General features: G+C 41.6%; 1 protein-coding gene across 2 annotated transcripts in view; it reads right to left on the bottom strand.

Annotated features, from left to right (window-relative positions):
- RALYL (RALY RNA binding protein like) overlaps nt 1-24,483 on the bottom strand; it is a 519,639-nt gene that overhangs the window by 406,886 nt on the left and 88,270 nt on the right. The window lies entirely within an intron of this gene.

The raw sequence follows: 24,483 nt of genomic DNA, 5'->3' as shown, positions 1-24,483 counted from the left end.
AAAAAAGTGGTGTGAATGCTATGTGTGAATGAACTAACATGTCCAGTCAACAAGATGCACGACCGCAGATACGATGTTGAGAGAAACCAGAGAAATGGGAGCATGTCTATGATATTAAAGGTGAAGGTAGTGACTATCTTGAGGGGTGGGTAGTGATGGACAGGGAGCCCCAGAGGGGTCGAGGAGCTAGTACACAGGTTTACTTTGGAAATATTGTGGTTCGGCTCCAGACCACCACAAAAAATATCAAAGTTTGGGTCTGAATAGTTTGCTGGTGGAGGGTCTTGCCTTCAATTTGTAAAAACAAAACAAAACAAAACAAAAAACAAAACAAAAAAACGCCTCATCCACGAAGTGCAATGAAGTGACATGACATAAAAGGAGGAGCGTCTGTGTCCTATTTTCTGCCCCCGGTGCTGGTGACAGGGAGATGTCCTATTGTGTAAACATTAGCAGTGCCTCACCCTTAAAAATGAGTTGGTTTGTGCACTTTCTGCATGTATGCTTCCCTCCAATAGAAATTTTTTAGAATCGTGCCGTGCTGAGTGTGTTGTATGCAGGATTCATCGTGCTTGACACAGGGCATGCATTTACAGGGGGACCACGCTGAAGGGCACCCACACCCTGGCGCTTTCACATGCTATCTCACGGGTGTTCACGAAGACAGATAGCACAACTGAACCCATGAAGTTATGTGTCCAGCATCAGCACACAGAAGCAAGGCCACAGTTTGACATGTGAATTCAGGGGGAAAGGGGAAATGGAGGTTAAATCAATAAATGTGAGCAAGATGTAAACTCCCATCAGACATTGCTCCCTGCATCAATAGTAATGTGTTATATGCTCACAGTTGGTTGAAAGGATGCATCTCATGCTGAATGTTCTTAACACAATCTTTTAAAAAATATTCATTCAGATCAGGCTTGAGACCACTATCCTGGCAGGGAACACAAACCAATAAAGCAAAAACAATAAAATAAGTAACACAGTGACCAGGAGGTCGTTGGGGTCTGGGCAGCCCTGCATGCTCCCCTGAAATCTATGGCATTGCTGACTGCCTCCCCCTCCTGGAAATTTGTTCCTTAGCTCAGGATGCTTCAGTCTGCCTATGTAGCTGGAAAGAATAAGACCGCCGATGCATTTTCAGGGAAATCACCCAGGGACCTCCGGTGAGGTTAATTGTCTGGCTCACTCTGGCTCTCAGCTTGGCTTCCAGTCACCCTCCTCTCCTCCGCTCTTCTCTGTGTCCAGGGATGGCCTTCAGGGACAGCCTTGGCTGCCAGATTTGGGCAAACTTCCCGCACAGCCTCTGTGCTCCCGGTCCTCCCTCTAAAGGTCACCAGGAAGGCAGACAGCAGCCAGCAGTAACAGAGAAAAGGGAGGAAATTAGAAATAATAAACTTGGATACATTTTAAGGGAAAATTCTTAAAATTTCCTTGCAATGGGCTCCAGCTATGTGCGCAGTGATCACAACCTCATGCAGTGCCATGAACACCACGCACTTAGGAGATTTCTGCAGATGGCTTCAGAAAGATGTGCTGTCCCAGGTCACAGTGTCCTAGAACCAGCTCAGCGTAGCTCCTGCTTCTGAAAGTAGCATTGCTATCACATCCAAATAATAAGCAGAGTTCCATAAAACCGTGCTGCTGTGGTGTCAGAGTTTCACATATCATGGCTCTTTGGGACAAGATGAGATTTCGCCTGGTGGCTCAGGCACACATGCTAAAACCTAACATTTGATTACCAATGATCACTAAATACAGAGTAAGACTGCACTTTATTAGACTGTTCCTTCATTAGTATTTGGTTATTTAATTTTTCTTTGATTTTTATAGCATCAAACTTTATATAATTCTTTTATTTTCATTTCTCATGCTCCTGCCTGTCTTCTTCCCCTTTGTCCTGTCTTCGCCTTTCAATGAGACTGTACATACATACAAAACAAGGGCCCTGACCCGGACTCAGAAAAGACTTTCATTCCCTTTCTCAAGCTGCTGCTCTTCCCTCCCTTGAGCCTTCTGTATTTTCTTGAGAACCAGACTCTGAAGATACTTAAAAGAAGAAATAAAAGGTATGTGACAGGCAATCATACCTGTAAGTAAAAAAAAAAAAAAGAGAGAGAGAGAGAGATAACACCCCAAGCTGACATTTTAACAAAATGGCCTTCTGTTTTACACACAAAAGTCATCTTTTCTTTACAAGGAAAGGCATTGTTTGAAAAAGCCACACTGCCTGCAGCACTAAGAGAATGTTAAATCCCATGAGGCGTGGAAGGCAGAGAACCTATAAAAAGTTGATTCCAGAATCCCAAATGCTGGGGGTGGGGTGATTCAATGCAGAGTTAAATAGCCTCAACTGTACTGACAACTTCATGGCATAAACATGTAATTTTATATGATATACATAATACCTGTTTGCTACAATGCATTCTATTAATTTACAAATTAGCATGACTTGTAAAATTACAATGGAGACTTGGAATCATCAAGAGAAGATGGAAGCCATGTGTTAGTATGCTTTGTAAGTTAGGACATGTGAGATGCATTTTAGAGTTTGTTCAAAGATTGTCGTTGATGAAGGAAAATAAGACAATGATGAACTGACCAACTCTGCTTCTGCACTAAATTTGGTCACACCTACATTTACTCCATAACAAATATTTTGGTAGAAAAGTAATTTGCATAGGCTTTTCAGAACTTGCTAAATAAGCTTTTCGTATTCTGAAAGCCTTCCTTCAGCCCTGCAATGGGCTCCAGCTTTGTGCATAGTGATCACAACCTCAGGTAGTGTCATGAACACCATGCACTTACGGGATTTCTGCAGATGGCTTCAGAAAGATGTGCTGTCCCAGGTCACAGTGTCCTAGAACCAGCCCAGCATAACTCCTGCTTCTAAAGGTAGCATTGCTATCACATCCAAATGATAAGCAGAGTTCATAAAACCGTGCTGCTGTGGTGTCAGAGTTTCACATATCATAGCTGTGTGGGACAAGATGAGATTTCGCCTGGTGGCTCAGGCACACATGCTCTGGGCTACTGAACTAATAGTAAACAGCAAAGAGAGCTGTTATAAATGCAACAACCCTGAGAGAACAGTGATGCATATTACTGCAACTGGCTGCTTGAACAGGTCCCAATGAATTGTTGATATTAGATCAATCTCTGCAGAGATGTTCATTGAATCTGGGTGTGGATCTCATCTTAATCACCTTAGTCCCCAGGATGGAGGATCTCACCTTAGTCATCAGGATGGAGGATCTCACCCTAGTCATCAGGATGTGATAGATCTTACCCTAGCCATCAGGACGTGGTGGAATGTCTTATTTATATTCCCAGAAAATGGAACAGATATACACTGTTCTTGTGGTTATAAAGACAGTCAGTGTATTAATTCCTGAATAACAGTCTAAAATATCAGTGCCTCTTCATTATGTTCAAGAGTAAATATTCATTTTGCACCACACACAATCCCCTCCATGGCCTTTCTCACCATGCTCAAATCCTTAACTTGTCTTGTTCAAGAAGTTTTAAAAACTTCTTGAAATTCTTCAAATGCACCACCCTGTTAGTGCCTTTGGCCAGATTATATCTTTTCAATAAATGTTTAAAATGTTGGTTACTACTCATTAGGTTGAATTCATGCCTCAGGACTGAGTCATCATGTGCCCTTTGATACAATTATGATTGAAGGAAAAAGTGTGAGAAAGGAAGTGAGGCTTGGGTAGAACTTTCTAAAATCCAAAATTTATCTTTTAGTTAGAGGAGGATGAACTCTTAAGGAGAGGTAACATCCACAGGCCTTAGAGGACAATGCTGTGACGGAAGCACAGGGAAGAGTATTGGAAAAGAAAGGAACTGTTTAATTTTACTAGTCCTTTAAAGCAGCAAAATGACATTCATTTCATGAATGCACCATAGAGAATTTTGCCAACTCCCTGCCAGTGATTTTTTGGTGGTTTCTAGCTTATTCTTGGTACACACAATGCTGTTATGAGTAGTCTTATGCATGCATCTCTATCCATTTTTCTATTGTTTCCTGAGCATCAGTTCTAATGTAATTACTAAAATGGCTATGCAAATTGCATAACATGTAAACTGTGGTGTACACAGCCAAACTCTCTTCCAGAAAGAGTACAAGCTACTCAGCCAAAGTCTCTTCCAGAAAGACTCAAAACTCTTCTCTGGTACAGAGCAGCTTAGTGAGCTTCTGGCTTCATGGACTCGGGCTACTGCTGGTGCTAACTCGTTTCTGTCTCCTTTACAGCCAGACAAGTGTAGATGCCAGCATTCCTCATGCTCTCAATATGCTTGCATATTTTTTTTTATTCCAATGAGGTGATGCACCTCTTAACATATTTGTTAACCATGTGGACAAATCAACATTGTGATTTGAATATCCATATTTTTACTTAATTTGTATAAAAATATTGATTTTTATTTCTGATTTTTATGAGTCTTAATTATGAAAAAGCTTTAAGAATAAGTCCTAAGCAGATTCATCCAATATGTTTTCCAATTAAGCAGAATTCTAATGAAAACAGAGAGACCTGAGGCTGCATCTACATACATCAGATTAGTCCACATCACCACTCCCCAGCACTAAAGGAGTTCTACAGAAAGGCTGTCTTTTAAAATCCAAGGACTGATGAGAAATCAAAATATTGTAGGAACATGCGAAGTCTATCAGAATCTGCTTCACAAATAACAGGGAACAGTAATAAAAAAAAATATGTGACATTTGTTTTAGTTTTATTGAAACTGCTGTTTGACCCAGCAATCCCACTTCTGGGAATATATCCTAAGAATTCCAAAACACTGATCAGAAAGAATGTATGCACCCCTATGTTCATAGCAGCATTATTTACAATAAAACAACCTAAGGAGGATATAATTTTATTTACAACTAGAGGCCCAGTGCACAAAATCTGTGCATGGGTAAGGCCCCTAGGCCTAGACTGTGATCAGGACCGATTGGGGCCTTCCGGCTGCCAGCCAGGGCCTTCTTTATGGCTGCTGGCTGGGGCCTTCCTTCATTCTTTACTGCCCCTGGTGGTCACACACATCATGGCGAGTGGTCAAACTCTTGGTCATTCAAACTCCCAAGGGGACAATTTTCATATTAGCCTCTTATTATATAGGACTAGTGGCCTGGTGCTTGAATTCATGCACAGCTGAGGTACCTCAGCCTCCGCTGGTGATTGGGGCTGATCAGAGCCACAGGAGGTTGGCCAGAGAAAGGGGCCACAGGAGGTTGGCCAGCTGGGGGTGGGGGAACATGAGAGATTGACCACTGGCCTGATTGGGGCCATCGGAGATGGCCAGACAGGGGAAGGGCCAGAAGAGGTTGGCTGGCCAGCCAGAGGAAGGAGTCACGGGGAGTTGGCCAGCAGCAGGAAGTTGGCTGTGGGAGCACACTGACTGCCAAGGGGTAGTTCCTGCATTGAGTGTTCATAAAACCGTGCTGCTGTGGTGTCAGAGTTTCACATATCATAGCTGTGTGGGACAAGATGAGATTTCGCCTGGTGGCTCAGGCACACATGCTCTGGGCTACTGAACTAATAGTAAACAGCAAAGAGAGCTGTTATAAATGCAACAACCCTGAGAGAACAGTGATGCATATTACTGCAACTGGCTGCTTGAACAGGTCCCAATGAATTGTTGATATTAGATCAATCTCAGTGTCTGCTCTGTGGTGGTCAGTGCATGTAGTAATGACCAGTCGACCTGTTGTTCGGTCATTCTGTTGCTTAGGCATAGATAGATAGATAGATAGATAGATAGATAGATAGATAGACAGATAGATAGACTAGAGGCCTGATGCACAAAATTCCCTCAGCACAGTTTGCACCCTTTCCAATCACAAACCCTGGGGGGATGTCCAACTGCTGGTTTATCATTGAAGATTGGGCCTAAACCAGCAATCAAACATTCCTCTCACAATCCTGGACCCCTGGCTCCTAACTGTCTCTACCTGCTGGCCTGATCACCTCTTACTGCCCCCCTCCCTCTGCTTGCCTGGTCACCCCTCACTGCCCCTCCTGCTGGCCTGGTTGCCCCACACAACCTGCTGTTCAGTCATTTGGTTGTCACTCACTGTCCCCCTGCTGGCTGATTGCCCCAGGAAGCCTGCTGATCAATTGTTTGTTCATCCCTCACTAACCCTCCTGCCAGCCTCGTTGACCCAAACAGCCTGTTTGGTCATCTGTCTGGTTGTTTTGGTCATGATAGCACCTGGCTTTTTATATATATATTGATGATGGTATAGGGGTAAAAATTACACAGGTAACACTAAACCATGAAGCCCTATGATAAAAGGAGAATATGTGAGGGGAACTTCAGTGCCAGAGTTCATAGTTGAAGGTTGTCCAGTACACACTGTACAACCTACAGACCTCACATCCAAAGTGGTGGCTGGTAACACGGGAAAGTCAGCTCACAGAGGACAAAGGTAAAGCATCTGACAGCAATTATGTGAAGTGGAGTGTTTTTCAAGTGAGTGGAGACTTAATGAATGGTGCTCATTGTGCCTAATGGCATATGACAACTTCATGAAGAGCTCTTACAAAGCTTCAGGGTTAACACAACCTGCTCTGACTCGGCTTTGAAAGAAGCCATTCCTGAATCTGACACGTCTTCAGGTCTAAGATGCTGAGCTAACTAAGGCTCTCTGCCTTCCTCAGGATTTGTCAGGGTCCAGAGTTGCTTTGTTCTAACAGCTGCCATTGTGGTGGTGTGACTGAAGACACAGCCCCACATTAATATCACTGTGAAAGCTCTGAGAAAGACAGACTCACATTTTAATTAAAACAGCAACCAGAGCTCATCCATTTCTTCAGTGAAAAGTTTTGGTCCTTAAGCAAACTCTTGGCACATTTTGGCAAGCTTTGTAGTCCCTTGAGTTGCTTCCCCAGAGGCGGTAAACAAAAGTATTTATAGTGCTTGCTCTCATGATTCTTCCACAGTTTAATCCCCAAGCTAAGTCTCTATTCACAGCAGAGCAAAAACAAAGCAAAAGAAAAAAAATATTTTATCAAGATATGCAAAGAATATGCCCAGGGTTTAGTCCACATTCTCCTGAAAGAACTCCCATGCATATTGCTAAGGCTTTAAAACCCCCAAAGAGAAAACATTCTGGGCCCCTGGGGGCTGGTCACCTTTTTCTGTGAAAGACCAGAGAGAAGGTGCTCTGAGTTTTGTGGACCTTCCTGTGTCTGTCACACCATGCCCCTCTGCCACTGTCCCAGGAAGATGGCCACAGACATTTAAGGCAGAAATGCAGTGTCAGTGTGTTCCTGGAACACTTCACAAAAGCAGGTGGATTTGGCTCAGGGGCCCTAGTTTGTGGGCCCCTGGTCTATGGGATGGGATGCAAATATATAAGGCCCTTCATAACCCAACACAAAATACCTCTATAGGTTCACCTCACTCCACATCCCCCCATGAGCTCTCCAGACCAGCCTCAGTTCTGGATCTTGTTGTTGCTAATCCCCACCCAAGGACATTTTCCATCAGTTTTTAGAGAGAGTATAAGGAAGGTGGTTCGAGAGAAAGAGAGAGGGAGAGAGAGAAACATCGATGTAAGAGAGAGACATGGATTGGTCATCTCCCATATGTACCCTGATCAGGACTAAGGATAGAACCTGCAACTGAGACACATGCCCTTAACCAGAATCAAACACAGGACCCTCAGTCTTCAGGCCAACACTCTAGCCACTGGGCCAAACCTGCTATAGCTGTTCTCTGCATTATACCATTTCATGACAAAGCTTATTTCATGAAATATCTCACTACAGTAGGAAAGGAAAATTATTTTTGAATTCTTGACAGGAAGAAGAAAAAAAAGCAAACAACCCTCTACCCTTCTGGGTTCTTGGCTGAGACTCCTGTAACAAAAGACAGATTCAAAGAGAAAAATAAACAGGTTTATTAACACGTGAACCTCACAGACACATGGGAGGTACTCAGACAACAATGAATAACCCCTGAGCTGCCTTAGAATCCGGATTCAATACCACCTCCATAGGGAAGGTGGAGGGGTGTATAGACCTTTTGGGGACAGGAAGTAATTTCAGGAAAGATGAATGGGCCTTCAGAAGAACAGATATGAGGTCAGAGAGTTTGTGACAAAGTTTGTCTGGCTGCCTGGTCCTCCAGCCTCTTATCCTGGACAAGGGTGCATCTTGCCTGGGAGGTGAAACTTCCGGGGAGAGGCTGCTGACAGTGGTTCCTGGGAGGGTCTGTCTATACAGAGTGGGAGCTCAGGGAAAGCCTGTCCCTGCAAGTGCTATTGTCCAGGTGTCTACAGCTCAAAATGATTAAGGCACCAAAGTGGCTTATTTTGAGGTGGCATATTCTGCTGCCTTTACTACCTCCAATTCTTCACCTGGAAAGCTCCAATCACATTAAAATTCACTTACTAACGCCCAGCCTCCTTTGCAATGTTTCCCAAGCCCCCCTTCTTTCCCCTCCCAAGCTGGGCTATGATGGCCTGGTTCCTGAATGCACCCAGTGTCATCTCCCTGGGCCCCGCCCCCACTTCCAACCACCGTGTACAGTCTTCATAGTAAGGCTTATATTCCTCCCACTGTTAACTCCCCAGGGTCTGGCAAATGGTGGGAGCTCAAACAAGATTTTTAAAAATTATTTAATATGACTTGAGAAATCTTTTTAATGCAGGAGGGAGAGAATGCCAGTTGCCACCCAGCATCCGGGACTTCTTTGATCCTCAGTTGCAGACTATTTACAGCCAAGCCCATGGCCGCCCAGAAAAATGTTCATGTCTAAAGCCCCCCTTCCATATAAGTTCTGGCAAATGGAATCAGCACAGATGTGGCAAACTGCGGGCCATGCCCTTAAATGGAAAAGACACAGATTTTTATGTGAGAAAAAATAAACATTTTTTTTAGACCACTCTCCTTTCAGTGTCTGCCAGACATGATTACATTTTTACCTCAACTATATGAAAATAAGCTTAATATAGTTTATAATTCATATACTTATTGCCAATGTTTTTATTTTTATTTATTTATTTATTTATTTATTTAGAATATATTTTATTGATTTTTTACAAAGACGAAGGGAGAGAGATAGAGAGTTAGAAACATCAATGAGAGAGAGTCATCAATCAGCTGCCTCTTGCACACCCCCTACTGGGGATGTGCCCGCAACCACGGTACATGCCCTTGACCGGAATCGAACCCGGGACCCTTCAGTCCCCAAGCCGACGCTCTAGCCATTGAGCCAAACTGGTTTCAGCCCAATGTTTTGATTTTTAAATATGTTGTTCCAGAAATATGAATATATTTATTTATTAGGCTGGTATATTAATTTAAATATTTCCTTGGTATTATATTATTTTAAATAACAGACATCTAAATGTTGAAGGCACCAACTAAAGAATAAAGTGTTTGTTGGTTTGCCCATTGGACAGGTTATTTCAGTTAGGAGAAGGCAGGCAATAGGCTGAGTGACAGAGAAAGCCTCTAGTTGTACCTACTGGGAAAGCAGTGTGCAGGCCACGCTGGACAGAGGCCGGAGCAGACACAGCAGAAGGGCTGGGTCCTCAGAGTTCCACACAGATCACAACAAACTGGTCATTAAAGCAATGCATTAAGGATAAGGATTGAAAGCACAATTTTCATTGAATTCCAGGCACTACATTTCTGTAAATGCGTATGGCACTGTAATGTACATAGTCATATATAAAATCACTAATACGAAATAAATCTAAAAGTGTATAGCCACTGTTAACTGCTATTGTTTTTAAATAAACAAAGGACAGACATGTCATCCTTAGGGTTTTCCCCAAGAGACACAGACAGAATGACCTGCCGCCCACATGGGATGGTGCGGGCAGTGAGACTTTGGGAGGCCGAGGTGAGCCATTGAGGTAGGACTGAAACAAGTGATGTTCATTCTAGTTCAGGGTCAGAGGTGGGCCATGAAGAAGACTACTGTATTTTCCGGCATATAAGACAACTTTTGAAATGAAAAAAAGTCAACCAAAAATCAGAGGCAAAAGACCAAAATTGCACAAAAATTACCTGCAGATCTTGACTGCAAAGTAAGTCTTTTTCTTTTTTCTTTTTTTTTCTTTTTTTAAAGTAGGGGGTAGTCTTATACAGCGAATATAGGCCTAAACCTATGTTTTAACTGTAAAATCAGGGGGTCATCTTATATGCCGGAAAATACGGTAGACAGGAGGCTCTAATTCAGGTTCAAGTTTCTCCAGTGTCAGTTGTTAGGAGGGTGGAGCGGTCACCATTGGGACCTGAGAATGTCACCTTGAAGGAGGGCTTGTGCTCTTCCCGCCCTGGCCTGGCCCCTGCAGAGGCAGGAAGGAATGTCAGATGCCAGAGGTGTGGAGGGCATTAGGCAGCTCTGGGCTCAGGAGAGGGTGTCAGTCAGGAAGAGGGACTTCAGTCACAGCAGAGCTGGGGGAGCCAGGGTGATGACTGAGTTCATCAGGAAAGGGGAAATCTAGAATTCAGTGAACAAAAGTGACTAGAAAAGCAAGGATGTCATGTGGGAGGATCCTCTGGTGGCCAAAAGAACACTGTGTGGATGACAATGAAGTAACCAGGCCGGGTCTGAGTGGGTTGTGCGGTTGACCACCCTCATACAAGGGCGAGTGGAAGTGGGGCCGCCCTGAAAGCCCCACAGGCTGTGGACGCAGGGAACACGCAGAGCGCATACCCTCCCAGGAGTGCAGCATCCTCACTCTGTGGGGGACGGCCACTCCGGAGCTGGGCATGAGGGACATGTACACAGCCAGACCCAAGTGTCAGAGTCGGGGCAGCACAGGGAGCCAGGCTGAGCAAAGAGCAGAGAGAACCCTGCGTGTCCAGCTGTTCCTGGTGGAAGTATGTGCCCCGCAGAACACAGGAGACACCTGGCAGAGACAACGTGGGCAGACGGATGTAAAGTGACCACAATCCACTCCCTGGTGAGAACTGTTCAGAATGTTACCCACACTCCCCAGTGCAGTGGGAAGGGAGCAAGGCCTAGACAAGCATCGATGGCTCTAGGATGGGAACACTGATTAAAGTAAAAATAAGAGCAGTGCCAGGCACCAAAAATAGACTTTAAAAATAAAATGTTTACCAAAACACTATTTTTACTGGAAAAATTATAAACAGGGATCTGGAAGATTCCAAAAGGAATATAATTGGTGAAATGAAATTCCCCTGAGTCTGTTCTCAGTATGTTGAGAAGTTTACACGTTTTAGGCACTCCTCAAAGGAACTCAATGAGGTTGGTGCTGAACGAAGAAACTGAGTCATGAAGTGGTTGGAAAGGTCACTAGAAAAGAGTCTAAACTATGTGGCACTCAAAGTGCTTCTTGTTTGAAACATTAACTATGAATAATGTCATTCGCAGTCAAGGAATGAAGGGAGGGAGGGAGGGAAAAAGGGAGGGAGGTGGAGGAGAGAGGGAAATTAAATACATATAACACTTGGATTGATTCAATAAAAAAACAACTGGCTGACTTAATTGAATAGTTCAAACCACCAACCTACTCATCTGAAACCAGGTAGACAATAGAGAGACCTTTTAATTCACTAAACTACTTGCTTGCTACATAGAATAATATTATTCACAATCTACACACTATTGCAAACACACGCGTGCACACTTCAGAATTCACTGCAGCACAGTTCTGTGGGTTCACTATTAACTCTTACACGATCCAACTGTGTAGCACAAGGGACTCAGAAGACATTTAAGCAGATGCTCACTAACTGCTGTCCTGGCATTCGCATCCCTGAGCACCAGCATTCCCACCTGTGATCACCAGAACCATCGCTGCTGGGACTCACCAGCACACAAACTCACCTGTCAGAGGCATGCTTAACATTCAACCCCAAAACACTTGTTTGATGATGGAGGATGGACATAAGGGTACAGAGAAACTTCCTTTGCTAGTGAGACCCAGGGATTTAGTAGGTGAGGTCACACAAGCAGTCCATGATCTTTCCCAACTGGTTTATTTGAAGATTTTAATTTCAAACTACATTCCAACTGGGGGTGAGGGGAAAGATGTATTTTTTAAAAGAGTTCAGCTCTAGGCCAAGAAATTGAATAACTTTTTGTTTGTTAAGGAACATATATTGTGATAAAAATAAAAGATTACTCACAGTCCCAAGAGCAGCCCTTTTCCATAAGTCAAGTTCATCTAAAACATTCTAACAAACACTCCTAAATTTAAGGGAACAAGAACATGAAAATGCCCTTTATAGCTAACTTGTTAGATTTGGGATAAATGAATGATATAATACAGATATATTATTCATGTGTTGTATGAAAAATCTCTTGCATGGCTTTATATAAAAATATTTCATCTTTTAGGCAATGTATTTATGATCTTTCCTAAACTTGAGACATATATTAATATTTTAAATAATTATGAAGGATTATAATTCACCACAACTTTATTAAAACAACTATTTACAAAATCTCAACTTGGAGGAAACAAAGATGAATCTTATGGTCTTTGCCCTTAAGAATCGTGTAATGTATGGTTTTGATTTGAGGGATATGATGTCACAATTAGAGGGGAAAAGGCTTTCTTATTTTAACCATCTCCTCTATCTAGCTTCTATCCCAATCTTGGATCCATCACTAAAGAATAATTGAAACTCACAACTGTTATTTGCAAAGCCACCAATCTTATTATAAAAGCCTTTCACTGCTTTAAAGAGTAGGACATGATGGATGTGGGCCACTTGATTGCAGGTCCCTGAAGCACCAAGTTAATCTGCAGAGGAAAACAAAACTCACAGCAGAGCGGCAGCAAACCTGGGAGCCAAGCGTGTCGGCTGGGGTCAGGGAGGCTTGTGCCTCTTAGGGAACCACCTGGAAAAGTGGGACTTCATTGCCAGGCACAGGCCACAGCACAATGCTTAATGATGGCTGCATCCACTCAGGAGTTCAGCCATCCAGCCCAGCCTCCTAGCAGCAGCCTTAACCCCATATTTGCAGAATCAACAAAGTTGAATCTTTGATGAAGTAGGGTCTTCAGCTTTGCATCTTGGTCCTCTTACCTGCAAATGACCAAACTTCTTTGAGCCTCAGTTTCTTCATCTACAAATGATAACGGCAACCCAGGTCAGAGAGTGTGAGGATTAAATGAGATACTTCATATAATGAGCTCAGCTCCTAGAACCTGTGGATTTATGGGATTTATATTGTAGTATGGGATAGCTATTGTTACTTATTTCTCTCTTCTCCAGGCTTTCTTCTTTCTTCTCTTGTCTCCCAACTATATTTTTTTCTTCCTGCTTATATTATTTCCAGGCAAATTTCTTCCTCTAACATTTTTTTCTTTCTACACTTTGTTCCTGTCTCCTGTGGACCCAGAATGTGATCTATTGTAGAGAATGTTATATGTGAGCTTGAGAAGAAGGTGTACCTGCTATTACTTATGTGGTATTTTTCAAACACTAATTAGATCAAGTTAGATGATATGGCCACGTCTACTCAGGTCAACTTTATCTTTACTGTTTCTCTGCTTGATCTCTCCATCCTTGAAGGAGGGATTTGAAGACTCAACTGTAACAGGGAGTTCACCTCTTTCTCCTTTGGGTTGTGTCAGTTTTTGTGCCACATATTTTGATGCTCTGTTCTCAAGTAAAAACAAGATTAGGATCCTTATGTCTCCTTACAAAGCTGGCCCCTTTGTCATTAAGCAGTGTCTATTTACCCAGGTGGTTTTCCTTGTTCTAGCATCTGCTTTGTCTGAAAATAGCAATTTCAGCTTTCCTCAGAGCATCATATAACTTTGCCTTTATGGCTAAGTCTGTGTCTTGAAGCCCTTTCAGCTACTATATAAAGTGAGAGAAAGTAAATTTACAGCTGTTTGTATGCAAAGTAAAACAATAATTAATAAGCAAAAACATAAGAATAAACTCTATTTGTGTTCTCACAACTGTAAAACTGCTTTTGCCACCCACTCTATATATGTATATAAATGAGAGAGAATCCTATATAATAAAAGCCTAATATGGTAAGTATCTGGTTGTCCAGTTGGCTGTTCAACCAATCAAAGCATAATATGCTAATGATACACTAATGCTTAACTGCTCACTATGACATGCACTGATCACCAGGGGGCAGATGGTTGAGCAGTAGGTTAGCTTTCTGCTGGGGTCCACCCAATCAGGACTGAGTGAGATGAGTCTGACACACCCTGGATCCCTCCTCTGGTCCCTCCCCTGCTGGCCAACCTCCTGTATCCCTCCCAGTTCCAACTGTGCACCTTTGGGGTCCCTCAGCCTGGCCTGCACCCTCTCGCAACCTGGTACCCCTCAGGGATGTCAGAGAGCCAGTTTTGGCCTAACAACGGCATGACTGGTTGCTATGATGTGCACTAACCACCAGAGGGCATATGTTCAATACAGGAGCTGCTCCCTGGGGGTCAGCACACTCCCGCAGGGGGAGGACCGCTCAGCCAGAAGCACAGGCTGGACTCAAGGATCCTCTGAGTGCACGAATTTCATGCACCAGGCCTCTAGTATATTATATCTGTATAAATAAAAGCCTAATGACTGAACTCCTAAAGGAAGGGTCGACCGGTAACTATGATGTGCACTGGCCACCACGAGACAGATGCTCAATGCACAGGATCAGGCTTCCTCTAGTCTGGATCAGGCCTGCAGGGAACAGGCTGAAATCAGCTAAACGACATCCCCCAAGGGGTCCTGGATTGGTGCAGGCTAGGCTGGGGGACCCCATCATGCACCAGGCCTCGAGTTATATTATATTACTAGGAGCCTAGTGCATGAAACTCATGCACTGGGGTGGGGGAGGGGCGTCTCTCAGGACCAGTCAGACATCAATTTTGCAATCAGGACCACTGTCTCCTAACTGCTCACCTCCCTGCCTTCCTGATTCCCCCTAACCACTGTGCCTGCCTGCCTGATGCCCTGACTGCTCACCTGCCTGCCTGATTGCCCCTAACCACTCACCTGCCTGCCTAATCACCCTTAACCACTCTACCTGCCTATCTGATCCTCCTCACTACTCTGCTTGCCTGCCTGATCGTCCCTAACCACTATGCCTGCCTGCTTGATCACCCCTAACTGCTTGCCTGCCTGCCTACCTGATTGCCTCTAACCACTCTCACTGCTTGCCTGATTGCCCCTAACTGCCTCTTCCTTGGCCCCCACTATGGCAACTTCCTCCATAAGGACATCTGGAATAATGTCCAGAAGATCATTCAGCTGTCCAGTCTAATTAGCATATTATGCCTTTATTATTATAGATATATTATCTTTATGATATTTATATATGACTATACTGGAGTGCTTTGGCTTGGTGGGAAGATGTGGGTGGAGAAGCAGTAGAGTTCTAAGATCTCATGATTAAGTCTCAGTCTTCCAGTGCCCCTGTGTCTCTGGGTGTGACCTTCCCAGGGATTCCTAGCTCACCCTGACCCCAGGTGACACAGGAAGACCAAATGGGCAATAGAAGAAATATCCCCTTCCAGGAATGACACATTCCACACAGATTACTCCTCTACTTTCAGTTCCTCCGGAGAAAAAAGCCATGAAAATATGGAGAGATCTTCTGAGACTGTTCCCTTTAGGAGTTGCCCAAATTACTTGCTTGCAGCCTCAACAACTGCCCAGACCATTTCTATGATCTTTAACCAGCCCATGGTTCCAGTGGCTTCTGTCCAGGGGCAAAAGTCTGGAATAAGCCTATTAGCATTTGTCTGTCCCAGATTAAGCTTGGCAGTTTGCCCTATGACTTCAGTCCTCTGCTGTGTCCAAGAAAATCCATTGGTTTTCTGTTTGTTTGAATTTTTCTTGTTGCAATTGGATGAGTGATGCCTTCCTAGGTCACTAATAACCCCTAACTGTTCAACATAAGGCCTCAAATTCCATCTCTGCTCCTAGATCTCTTCCTTTCCTCTTTACATTCCCTATAACTGTCTTTATTCCCATCTACTTCTTCTATTACAACCAAGAAACAGATTTCTACCACAATGCAAATGAGAGTCTTCCTTCACCAGTGACTTTTCATTAGGAAATGTGGATATTTTGAGACATCTCAAAATATGAAAACAAGTTGAAGAATGGTGCCAGAGTAAGTCAGCAAAGCCAAGTAAGAACTATGTTCATGACAAAGTCCAGGACAGGAGCTTTCTTTTTCTTCCTGGAAGTTCCTAAGTCAGCCAATGATCAGAGGCATTGTGGGAAGAGACTGAAGCATCCTACAAATCTTTTTTAAAACTTATTTATTTATTTAATGTGTATTGTTGAGAATATTATGTCTACCCCTTTTCCCTCCATTTCCCTCCTCCACCTGTATCCCACCCTGTACCAGCCTTTCACCACCCTTTTGTCTGTGTCCATTGGTAATGCATATATGCATATAAGTTCTTTGGTTAATCTCCTTCCAACCAAGAGGTCAATCTCCTCTTTTCCTCTAAGATTTGTCAAGTGACTTCAGTCCTCTGTTCCATTTCCATGGCTCTGGTTCTATTTTATTCATTAGTTTATTTTGTTTGTTAGATTCCTTCTTCATTTACTTTGACTTTTAGATGCATTTATTTATAGATATGTATTTATTACCATTTTATTGTTCATAATTTTTATATATTTTTTTTTTCTTAAAGAAGATCCTGCAACATTTCATATAACACTGGTTTAGTGGTGATGAACTCCTTTAGTTTTTCTTGTCTGGGAAACTCTTTATCTAACCTTCAATTCTAAATGATAGCTTGGCTGGGTAATCTTGGTTGTAGGTCCTTGCTTTTCATCACTTTGAATACTTCTTGCCACTCCCTTCTGGCCTGCAAAGTTTCTGTTGAGAAATCAGCTGACAGTCTTATGGGCCCTCTTTATAAGTAGCATTTCTCTTGTTGCTTTTGATTCTCTTTTTATCTATAACCTTTGGCATTCTAATTATTATGTATTTTGGTGTGGGCCTCTTTGGACTCATCTAATTTGGGACTCTCTGTTCTTCCAGGACTTGTAAGTCTATTTCTTTCACCACCTAGAGCAAATTTTCTGTCATTATTTCTTTAAAAAGTTTTCAAAATCTTGCTCCCTTTCTTCTCCTTCTGGCACACCCATGTTGCAAATGTTGGTATCCTTGAAGTTGTCCCAGAGTCTTCTTATACTATCTTCATATTTTTGGATTATCTTTTCTTTTTTCTCTTCTAATAGGGTGTGTTTTGCTTCCTTATATTCCAAATCACTAGTTTGATTCTCATTGTTCTCTATTCTACTGTTAATTCTCTGTAAATTATTTTTCATTCCAGTTAGCATATCCTTCATTCCTGACTATTTCTTTTTCATGTCCTTGATTTGCTCACCAAGATCTTTGAAATTTTCACTAAGTCCCTTGAAGCTCTTATTAAGTTTTTCCTGCATCCTTATAACCATTGTTTTGATTCTGTATCTAATAATTTGTTTGCTTTCATTTCATTTATTTCTTTTTCTGGAGATTTCTTCTGATCTTTAATTTGTGACATGTTTCTTTATCTCTGTATTTTGGCTGCTTCCCTGTATTTGTTTCTATGTACTAGTATTAGGTAGAGATGCTATATCCTTTGGAATTGGTAGAGTGGCCTTGTGTAGTAGGTGTTCCGTAGGGCTCAGTGGCTCAGGCTTCCCAGTCACCTGAGCTGGGCACTCTAGGTGTGTGCGCTGCCTTATTGTAATTGAGCCTTGATGCCTGCTGGCATCACTGGGAGGAAATGACCTCCAAGCCTATTGGCTGTGAGAACCAGCTGTGACTACAGTGGAAGAGCTGCTGTGCAGGAGACACCCCTATGGAGCAGGACTTCTTTCAGTGGGGCTTTGGTGATCACCAAGTCTGCCTTTTGGGTTGTTGCTGGTGAATGTGGTAGAGTTGTAATCTGGCATGGTCTGAAGTAATTCACCGGGTGCACTGGCTCTGGGGCCTCCTGAGCAGTACAAAGTCAGCCCCTGCTTATGTCCTGTCTGGGGGTACCAGGCACAAGGTACAAAGCAATCTTTGGATGGCCATTAATTGTGTTGGGCTCAGAGGTGCTCCAAACTGTGAACCAAGGCTGGCTGCTTTAGTGTAGGACTCAGGTCCACTTATTGAGAGGTACGGGGAATGCTGAGTGCAGCTGCTATTTGTTTGAGAGATTTTAGGAAAGTCTGAAACCTGAGCCAGTATAGGCTATTCATAATAAAAAAAACATTGCAAACAGGTTGGGTTCAGCTGCAAACTGGGTGGGACTGCCCTGGTGTTCTTGTCCTGATGCCCAGACAATTTAGTTCCTCTCCATATGTCCCTGGATCCTTTTAAGCTGGAGCTCAGAAAAAGTGAGTCCAAATAAGACGATGTGCTGGCCCTTTAAGAGGAACTGCCTGGGTCTCTGGCAGCCTCAGTGACACTCAGCCACAATCCCAGCTGGTTTTTACTGCCCTAAGTTACTGAGACTTCTCTTCTCAGCTCTGGAACCTGGGGCTGAAGGGTACCCACCCTCCCTTCCCCCAGCTTCTTTCCCCAAGCACCATTCTCAGTGAGGTTTCTCCTTTAATTCTGTAGTTATGGGACTTCCATTCAGGTAGATTGCAGGCAGTTCTGAATGATGGTTGTTCTGTATTTTAGTTGTAGTTTTGATGTGCTTGTGGGAGGATGTGAGTACCACATTTATCTATAGTGCCATCTTTATTCCTCAACCTGCAGTGTACTTCCAATCTTAGCTGGAACAATTAAGACCTCTATGTCATGTTTTAGTTTCATAGCTCTATTTTATTTGAGACAAACAAAATTATGAAGAACGTCTTCAAAAAGGCACTGGGAGGATAGTAGCCTTTATACCCACACATGGGAAGGAGGCCTCTGTGTTCCTACACACAGAACATACTGAGCAAGCATTTGCTGAACGAGAATAAGTGATTCCATCTCACTTTAACTTCTATAGCCACAACAAATACAAATTATGTTCTGTATAATTGGGATTGGTTTTTAATTGTATTATGTAGCCAACACACAAGATGTATTGCATGTAAATCTAAAATTATATATGGAGTGAAACTTTACTACGGTGAACTAAAATGAGGGTGGGCCTACATAGTTTTTCATGTGTGTATATGTGTATATACATACATGTATGTGTGTGGATATATGTGTATGTGTGTAGACATATATACACAGAAGCACACACACACAGAATGGGGGTGGGGGAATAGCTAACTGAATGCATAAAGGAAACATCCATCTTAGAATAGGTATCAGCTACCTACATAACATATTACTCGTGGTTATATAACACACATCAACAGAGGCTGTGACGTACTTCATGCAAAACCTAAGCAAAAGGCAGTCAATCTAATCTGACATCAGTACTTTGACTTTGATAGATGTGTGTGTTTTCCTATAAAATTAAAACTACCGCAGAATTTGAAATGTCAACTACCAATGTTGAAATTCAAATGTATAAGTATCATTTATCCAGCTTATATTTTAAAATAAAATGTTTTAAGGACTTATCCCTGATACCATTTATGTATTTTAAAAATAATGGAAGAATTTTATGTATATATTTTAAAACACCTTGTAGAACAAGAAAGAGAACAAAACTAGTGACCTAGCTGAATTCCATTGTCACAGATTTCCTTAGAGAATTTGTACCTTTTGAAAAAACTACCTTTTATAACTAACACAGTTCAAAAGATATATTTTCTTTAGAAATTTAATAGGAATTCATTCTAATGTATTTAAATGTTAAGAGAATGAAAAAATGTGTTACTTCAACTCAAATAGTTTCACTTTTTCTAAGATGTTTCTATACACCAATGAGTCAAAACTGTTACTAAAAACTTCCCTTACATTTGAAAAATACCTTAGTTTCCAAAAGACCTGTCTCCTGGCTGTGATGAAAGGAATGCAGAGTTAAAAAGACGGCCGTATATGTTGCCCAAGGAGAAGTGCTAGCAACATCTTTTTGGCTATATCTCCTTGGGATAGAGTAACAAAAGCAAAAATGAACAGATGGGACTCCATCAAAGCAAAAAAAAAAAAATTTTTTTTTTTTTAAATTGTATAGTGAAGAAAACCATCAACAAAATGAAAAGGCAACCTAGTGACTGGGAGAACTGATGTATCTATCTGATAAGGGTTCATTTCCAAAATATATAAAGAACTCATGCAACTCAACATCAATATAACAGTTGAAAGAAAAACAAGGCAGGAGGGGCAGGCAGAGAAAACAGCATGTGCAAATGGCCAGTGGCATGTAATGATCAGGGCAGTGTGCAAAACTACTATGGCTGGAAAACAGAGCTACAAATAGGACTCAGATGTTGTAGATGTCAGTGAAGAATTAGGCTGGTGACATCTGGGACGTCGGTCCTCAGCATGAAACCCTGGGAAGCTCTCTGAGAACAAATGGAGGGCAGATTGAAAAGCTGGACCTGCTTCGGGGGCATGTGGCCTATGCAGTTTCACATGGTCCCATTCTCAGTTTGCTGCTTTGCTGTTGCCATGTTACCGTTTTAATAATTTGTAAGCCTCACAAGTGATGTAGTCCATGTTATCGCAGGGTAAGAACAATTGTCTACAAAAGAAATAACTGGCAGATTAACGTGAGCATAAAGGGAAATTAAAGAGGAGAAAAGGCAAGGGTTTGTAGTAGATGAGCATATTTCCTAATTCAAATTATAATTAATTGAAATAATAAAGAACAAAGTATGGAAGAGGAAGGAGAATAGAAAGGAGATGCTCAGAACAGCCAGTTTCCAACCATGGGAATGACATTCACTTTCCAGGACAAAACACGCAGCTCCATTCACGATACTTCTCTCCTCAAAAATAGCGGACATGATAAATTAAATTAAATTGATACATTTATGAAAAATCAATTTCATATAGTAATAGTTGCTGCAATAAAATTGATCCCTTCCCCCTCCCCTCCTTGCCTGCAGAGACCTTATTTGGTCCATTGAGACCCCTCCTTACCTCCCAGGACCAGTGAGGAAACCAAGGCAAAGCCACTGCCTCTTTGGCTGAGTTTAGCGATGGGCTATGGCCAATGCTGACCAATATGCTGTGATGGCTGGCCTACTGAGGCTTCTGGGATATTTCCTTATTACTGAAGAAACAAGTCTATCGTCTCCTCTCCTCGTCCACTTAACCCTGACACATGGCCTTGGAACGAAGGCAGCCATCCTGACATCATAAGAAAGGACGAGCTCAGGACCCTAGGGCAGCAGGACAGTTAAAACCCGCAATCAGCTGCTGAATTACAGAGCCTCTGAGCTTCTACTCCTGAATCATAAATTTCCCTTTGTTTAATCCCAGGAGATGAACATTCTTGAGGTCAGAGGCTGAGGTGTTCATCTTTTTTTGCTCTGAGCAGCTAACACAGGCTCAGAGCTATATCTTATTTGGTGAAAGATGAGTTAATTTAGGAGCTAGGGAGTATATGTAGCTAAAATATCACTAGATATTTTAATATGCAGTACTGACCTACTCGTGTGCCATCCCTGCTTTCCCACTATATCCCATTTAACACAGGATAGTTATGTTGAATAGAAAGTGGGTATTTTTGTTTCTATGAATCATAAAATCTAGCTTTGGAGTGCTTTTGAGGATACCCAGCCTAATTAAATGAAGTGCTGTTAAATGTTAATTAACATGTGCTTTTAAAAATTAATCAGGTCCATAACCAAAATCGTGCTTAGCAAGTGATCACACACATACACACAAATATGAAGTTCTCTAGTGGCTTCAAACAATCTATATAAAAAGGCTTCCACATAGTATTTTTTATTATTATTATTAAAACAGGGAGACCTTTATCTGTGCCTATGTTTCCTAGTCAGAATAGAAGTAGACCCAGGTTTCACGTTCTGGAGAGATGCTGAGGATACCTGACTGAATTTACGGGTACAGAGGAGAATAAGCACTTGAACTTGTTGAAATAAAAAATGACTAGACCCACGAGGAAAACAACTTCAGCTAAGTTTACAATGTTAGGTAAACAGTAGAAATGGTACTCACTTGAATTCATGTGAAATAGATAAAAAACATCTAACAAATCTCAACCCAATTTCTTCTCTCAGCTAATAAAACATGCGGATACAAGCATTAATAATAACTTTGCAGAACTTATAGAAATAAAATAATCTACTTTCTAATTTTTGAATATGACATTACACAACTGCTTTCTGAGAGAAGTCTGCTGAGGGCTGAGAGTGCACAAACGCTGCCAGAAAAAGAACACACTACAATTTTCCAGGCAGTTCCCAGCCAGGATGTCTTTAAATTGCAAATGCAAGTTGCAAACTAGGCATTGAGGCAGATTTAGGATAGAGATGCTGAAGATTAAATGTATTAGATGAGAAGTAACAGTAATGTGTGGAAAATTAACGTAAAAAATGACTTTCCTAAAGTGATAGAAACATGAGTCTAAAAGACTTTCTAATAAATGTATGTTATCTGGGTCTATGTTAACCAAAAGTGAAAGACATGGGTTTTACATGCATTAGTAATCACATGTACGCACAAGTCCCCAATCTGAAAAGAACAGTTTTGCAAAGCATTAGATTCATTGTATTTTAGTGAAGTAATTTGACTAAGCAGCATCGGATGTGTTAAAAGTTAAGTGTGAAGCCAACTCTCAAATAAGTTCTATCAACAAGGCAACCTACGATTTTCAATAGGGTTAAAAACAAAAGGAGATATTCTGTATCATTTTAATATTTCTGTCCTTGATTCAGGAAAAAAAAAAAGTTGTCAGGCAGTTGAATAGCAGAATGTAGGCGGTTTCTCACTCGGATTAAATATTCAGAATCGGTTATAAACTCGGTAGCTAATGAACTATCCTAAGCTCTTGGGTCACAGTCCATAAAAAGGCTATAAGAATCCTCACTGAACTTTAATATGCAAAGTCTATTTAAATAGGTTTAGATTAACAAGAAATTGAGCAGCTCAGTCAACCAATGTTGACAAATGTGCAGATTCCTCGGAAATTAATAATCATTATTTGTTTAAGTTAAAGTACTGACATGGTTCAGAATTCAGGAGGCACACAAAAGCCCTATTAGAAAGTCTTAACATGAAACTCTCAGACCGGCAATTACTGCCTCTCCCGCGAGGCGCACACTGCAGCCGTCTCCTGTATATAAATCTAGATCTATATTTCCGCACATTCAACAAAGATGTATAAGTATTCTCTGTCTCCCTTTTATACAGATAGTTTATTAATATACAGATGATACAAAACCAGTCAACACTGCCGGCATATCATTTTTTATAATTGGGAGGTTACCCCACAATCGCTCTTAGAAACTTCCTCAATTTTCTTCAAAGGTACCTGTTGTTCTGGAGTGCTGGCAAATGAATTATTCAGCCACTGTTCTCCTGAACACAGGGGGCTATAACCACAGGAAGATTATGGGATATATCATGTGGATGGAATGGATTTTATTTAACTAATGTCTTTTAAAGGACACTGAGTTTGTTTCCAATGTTGTGTTATCACTAATAAGGAGAGAATAAATGTTACTCCGGGTCCTCTTATACCTGTTCGTTTGTGTTTATAGGAAAATTCTTTGGGTGCGTGATACTTTCAGTATCAGCTGCCCATTGCCCTCTGGCTGTGCACTCAAGCACCTGCCACACTGGAGAGGGATTCGTCGATCACATCTTTAGCCCAGTGCATGAAATTCGTGCATGGAGTGGGGGGATTCCCTCAGCCCCGCCTGCACCTGCTGCAATCTGGGACCCCTATACCTTTTTCTTATCTATCTAACCTCTTCACATTTTAAAAAAAATTAACTGAAATATCACCTACTCTAGGAAATCCTCTTTGAACAAATGTCTTTACAATTTGTATTAAGTATTTTCATAGTATACCATTTTTTTTACTTTAACAGTTACTCAGAGTGGATGCAATGTGGTTTTCATTCTTGCATCTGAATTTTTTCTTCTTGCTCTTGTAATAGCAATTTACATTTGTCCTTCAAGGGCTTATATTTGGTTCAGTTTCTAGTAGGCTCCCTGATTTTTTTTAAGCAATAAATTTGGATAGTGATAGTAAGACTCACTTGTAATCAAGCCTGTAGGTCTTTCTATATAAATATTTCTATAATACCTATCACTTTAGCATACCAGAGATTGTGTTAATTTACAGAAAATAACAACAAATGTCACCTGATCATTTGAACTAGTAATATTTTATAGTAAGATGTATTATTCTCATAATTTAACTATTAAAAAACTGAGGTGTACATAAATAAATTACATTGAACAATAATGACTCAAATATAAAAGTATCATACATTTAGGGCCTCCCTTGTCCCGTGCCTCAGATATCATAGCATAGTTCACAGTTCACATGGAACTCAGCTTCCTTTAAAATAGGAAGGAATTCCATACTAATGAAGCAGCTACTTCCACACATTTTTTTAAATTTAATTCATAGTACATAATCCTTGTACTAATTATTGAAAAATCATCCTAGCAATTGCTTCTATTCCTCTCTGTATTGTT

This window comes from Pipistrellus kuhlii, unplaced genomic scaffold, assembly GCF_014108245.1.
Source record: "Pipistrellus kuhlii isolate mPipKuh1 unplaced genomic scaffold, mPipKuh1.p scaffold_m20_p_14, whole genome shotgun sequence".
Taxonomy (NCBI): domain Eukaryota; kingdom Metazoa; phylum Chordata; class Mammalia; order Chiroptera; family Vespertilionidae; genus Pipistrellus; species Pipistrellus kuhlii.
Note: the sequence above shows the minus strand (reverse complement) of the source record. Positions and strands in the feature narration are given on the sequence as shown.